Below are 5,295 nucleotides of genomic sequence, written 5' to 3' on the forward strand. Positions count from 1 at the left end.
AATTAAACTGATTGTGTTGTCCCGTTGTGTTTGCGGTACCGTTTGAATCAGCTTGGGCTTAACCTGCAAAGAGGTCAAACCTATCCTAACCTAATAAAACCTAACCTAACTTAACTTCACGTAACACAATTAAACTCATTGTGTTGTCCCGTTGTGTTTGTGATACCGTTTCATTCAGTTTCGGCTCAACCTACTTAGAGGTTTAATCTATCCTAACCTAACAAAACCTGACCTAACCGAACCTAGCCGAATGAAATTCAACCACACGTGTAGCTATGTAAGCGTACGGTTCGCAGTCTTAAATGTGTGCTATATTTGATAGGTTAACTCGATCTTAACCTACAAATGAAGAAAAAAGGACACGTTATAGCAGGCAGAAAATAGACTGAAGTAGGTCTATAAATCAATTTAATTACGATAAAAAGCAAGATAAAATGTAAACACGAAAGTTAGTATAAATATATCCCTTAGGTTTAAGAAAAGCACAGGGAAAAAAATTTTGAATAAAACCCTTATTCATTTGCATGTTTAAGTTATAGTTCTACATTTTAATTGATACAAACATTGTCAGGTTAATAGAAATGGGGTCAATTCTACTCGTAGTTCTAAGTTTCTTCAAATGAGTAATATGCGTCTAAATTTTTAACCACCTGTAGTGCAATCAAATGAATTTTATTGTGTTACAACGATAACACTTAAGTTAAGTTGTGTTGCGTTAAGCAAAATTTGGTTAGGTTCTAATAAGTTAGATTCATTTGTAGGTTAAGATCGAGTTAACCTATTAAATATAGCACACATTTAAGACTGAGAACCGTACGCTTACATAGCTACACGTGTGGTTGAATTTCATTTGGCTAGGTTAGGTTAGGTCAGGTTTTGTTGGGTTAGGATAGGTTAAACCTCTATGTAGGTTAAGCCGAAGCTGAATGAAACGGTACCGCAAACACAACGGGACAACACAATGAGTTTAATTGTGTTACGTGAAGTTAAGTTAGGTTAGGTTAGTTTCAATAAATGTCTGTTAATTCAGGTTAGGTGAGGTCAGGTTCTGTTAGGTAAAGTTATGTTAAATAAGTTGATATCAGGCAAGGGTTGACCCTTCACAGTTGTCGACATGTTTTGAAGTGAAAATTTGCATCACTGGCATTATTTTGAAGTTTATTTGCCTCAGTGCATGATTTTTCGTCATTTTTTGAGGTTATGGCTCAACCATGACGTGATGGGTGATTTTTGATACCAAATTTGAATTCAGCGCCGCAAAATCCATAGGAATACGTGTGTCTTGTTACCAGATCCGCACACTTATTTTTTTGTGTGGCTGTGTTATTAAGTAATTATTGTTTAAATTATTACTGCCGAGACTACCAGTAATAAATATACAAAACCACAAAACATTTCTTTGGTAAAGAGTAATCAATCGAAAGTATAATAAACGTGTCGGGCCGATCTGTCATTATTTCGAGGTTATGTTCGGATTCACCTTTTCACCCAAATCGCTGTAAGGAATTGTAAGTAATGTCAATTAAAAGTTTTCGCATGTAATATTTTATTCACTTTATTAAAAAAATATCCTGTCTATTTATAACATACCTTTTTTATGCCGCGAATAAGCGTTAAACACAATTCACTCTTCGCCCTCTAAAATCGCAGAATATTATTACCATTTTATAGTATTTGTCTGTCAGCAGCCATTACATAATATTATTGGCACAGAAGAAAGCTGACGTTTACTTCTCAGGTCACATGTCTCACTTCATTATTAATTAAACACTTTTATTATTTGTAATTACTATGTAACATAACCTATGTTGTTTTGGTACTTGCATCCATTTGAAGTTTCCAACGCAACCATGGAAACTATGATAAACTTGATCCGAAGATACACGGACTTGGCCGAAAAGCCGATCCGAATGCAATTTTAAAGGCGCGAAATATGAAGATACCCCTGCATAAAGGTTTCTACCCTACTGTTGTGCTATTCAGGTAGCATTCAGATCGCCATGTATGTAAGCCCCAGCGTGTCCACCCTGTATGTTTCATGATATTTGGTAAAATATAACACTACATATTTTCATGAAAATATTAGAAGAATAAATTTCAAATTAAAAAAAGAAAAGTACCACGAATTATTTCCTTCCATTCAAATAGTTGGAGATAAGTTGAATTTAAAAGTTAGTCACAAATGTTACTGAAACCATATTAATAAATATTTTGATAAAAATTTATCTTAGTTAAGTATTGATTATAAAATATTTCAGTAATTGTCATTGAGTGAATCTTAGCATGCAGTGTTATTATTAATTTTCAAACTAGTTTAATTAGGAAATTATGTGAATATTTGGAAATTCAGAGTCATAAAGAAACGCTACTGAATTTTAAATTGAAAACGTTAAAAAATGGATAATATATTAGATATTCATTTTAGTTTATTTTTATATAAGTACCGTGTAAATTTCATAAATTTCAAATTCCGTGTGTGAAACTCAATTTCTTTAGAATATTCAGATAGTAAAATTATTTTATATTAAATGAAACGGATTAATACTTCAATAATTTAAAATTTATAGACAATTTTCCTGAACGAAATATTGCAAATTAATGCATACAAAATTGCAGCCAAATCTCACTTTTAAAACAGCAAAATTTTTGAAGTTTTCAATAGCCAGTTTAAAAGTCTTCAAAATAGAATAAATTTAAAGTACTGATACCAGAACGTGAAATGCAAATGGAAAGAAATTTTTTATTGTAAGGTTGACAAAAATGAAAATTCCATTAAATTATTCCAGAAACATAAATATAAAATCTTAAAAGAAATTGGAAGGGGGGAAGGTATTACATACTTGTATATATCTTCGTCGAATACAACCGAAGATCGGACGACCACTAATTTAAGTCGCTGGGGATTCTTAGGACTACGTTGTTTAGGGTAGAACAAGGTTAGTCCCGAGGGGTCGGTATGGTCCGTGGCATGAGATGGATCGATTCCTCTGTAGATCTGGGTCAGAACCTGCTGCTTCCTGGGGGAGCATGCATTTGGCGAGCGTAACTTGCTGGTCCTGCCAGTGAGATACCGAAGGGGAGACCTCAGTTCCTTCTTAATAGGCAGTTTATCATGTATACTCTTCCTACTAGGAAGGCGGGGCCTCTTACGATCCTCTGGATCTCGTGTTTGATGGAGTAAGTGCGCGTCTTCCCAGGCCTCTCCCAGGCGCTATCGCACGATTTTCTGGTCCTCTTGGCTGGTCTTCGTTAGTTTGATCCTAAGGGCACGGTAATTTCGCCCCAGGTATCGCTGTCCAGAAAAGCCGGGGCTGAATACTGGTCGGTGTCGGAGGTGAACGTTTCTTCGGTTATGGGGAAGGACTTGTTTTCGGGGAAAGCTCGAAGAGACAGGCCCGTAAAGTTAAAATATTTTCTTCTTCTCCGGTTGTTTGTTGGGCGAAGCCTAGAGGAGGAGTTGGGGCTTTCGCCGGGGAGATAGGAGAATTCAAAAGTTGTAGGGCTTTTTCAAGGGGGGTTTCTGGGGGGGGGAGTTGTTACCGGAGGAGAAGACGTTAGGATAAGCATGGCCCGACCCTCTACCTTGACCCGCCTTTTTGCCGCGTCGTTTCGGTGGCAGCAGTACGTACTGCCCGGGGTTAGCCAGCTGCTCAGCTATTGCTCATTGGCGCCTAGCTGTCCATCGCTGAGCCAGACTCTTCCTTTTCTTGTTTTTTTTTCTTCGTAGGTTCACCTACCTGGAGGGGAAATAAGTGGCCATATTCAGTGAAAGGGAAAGGTGTTGTTTCTAATCACGATCGGATTTGGGCGTTATTTATAGCAGAACTTGTTTGCTTATTAATTCCTGGATGGAACCCTCCCAGTAATAGAGAGAGACGGACACTAAGGTAAGAAAGAATGTTAATTGAGGGTTAGCTTGGTTAATTGAACCGGAGCTGAGCCCTCTCAACTAAATTAAGGGAAAAAAAACAATTTAATTAATGAACAGAATTTTGTTTAATTAAACCCGGGCTGAACCTTCTCGGTGAAGAGAGAGTCCTGCGCTAAGTTAAGGGAAAATAATGTAATTAATAAAATTTCTTGTTTAATTAGACCCGTGCTGAACCCTCTCTGTGAAGAGAGGCTCCTGCGCTAAGTTAAGGGAAAAACGATTTAATTAATAAAATTTCTCATTTAATTATACCCGTGCTGAACCCTCTCGGTAAAGAGAGAGTTCGGCGCTAAGTTAAGAAACAAATGATGTAATTAACACATTTTTTTTTTCAAATTAGACACGCGCTGAACCCTCTCGGTGAAGAGAGAGTCCGTTGCTAAGTGAAAGGGATCAACAACCCTGGCTTTTTTCTCCTTTCTAGAAGATACTCACTATTCCTTGAGGCAGACTGAAGTTGTTCCTGCCCGGCTGGCCGAGAACCTCCTCCATGGCGTAGGGAAGACTGTCGGGAACCCTAAGACGTAAGGGTGGGGAAACAAATGGAGAGGATGAAATGGCGGAAAAAAATGTTTGGTTCCGTTTTTCTTCTAGTGGGTTAACACTTGGTTTATTCCTTTTAATATATAAATAGCAATCACACTCGCGTTGACCAGAACTGGCGTATTTTTCACAGAGCGGCCCTCTGTCTAACCCGTGCTCGTCGCAGACGAAGTGAGAACTGACTGTCTCGTGATCGCGCAGCGACTGGTCTGGTCATCGGGTCCCCTACTCCCTCCGCGCGCACTCGGTCTCGCTTATGGTGGGTGTAAGGTACCAGTACCACTGGCGCGAATCGCTTGAAAATGGCCAAACAGCTTCGTAACGGCGAATCCGAAGAAAAGAAAACCGTTTTCTTGTTCCGCTGGAATTCTATTTCATGGAAAGGTATTCCAGCTGGAGAAGAAAGCGGTATCAATTCCACGGGGTCTTCGGATGCCGTTCCGACAGTGTTTTGCCATTAAAAGGGGCTTTGATTGAAAGGATAATTATAATGTTAGATATGCGTGATTTACAATTCGTGCAGTACTTAATTTAGATTTAACGGGTGAAAAATCGTATCGTACCTAACCTTAATTAAAAACTAAAAGAATAAAAAATCGAAATATTTCACATAAAGTAGGGAAAGTAACTTTTTACGAGAGCGTAGTCAAAGCGATCTTCAGCCTATATTAATCGGCGGTAACTCTGTTACAAGACTTAGCCTAATTAAAAAAAAAGATAAACAATCCATATTAATGGGCAGGGAGCTTTAAGTGCATTTGATCCGAATTAAGGGATCAAGATATCGGTATAGTATTTCACATGACATAAGGGAAGTGAGT

Source organism: Belonocnema kinseyi, chromosome 6 (assembly GCF_010883055.1).
Source record: "Belonocnema kinseyi isolate 2016_QV_RU_SX_M_011 chromosome 6, B_treatae_v1, whole genome shotgun sequence".
In the NCBI taxonomy this organism is placed as follows: domain Eukaryota; kingdom Metazoa; phylum Arthropoda; class Insecta; order Hymenoptera; family Cynipidae; genus Belonocnema; species Belonocnema kinseyi.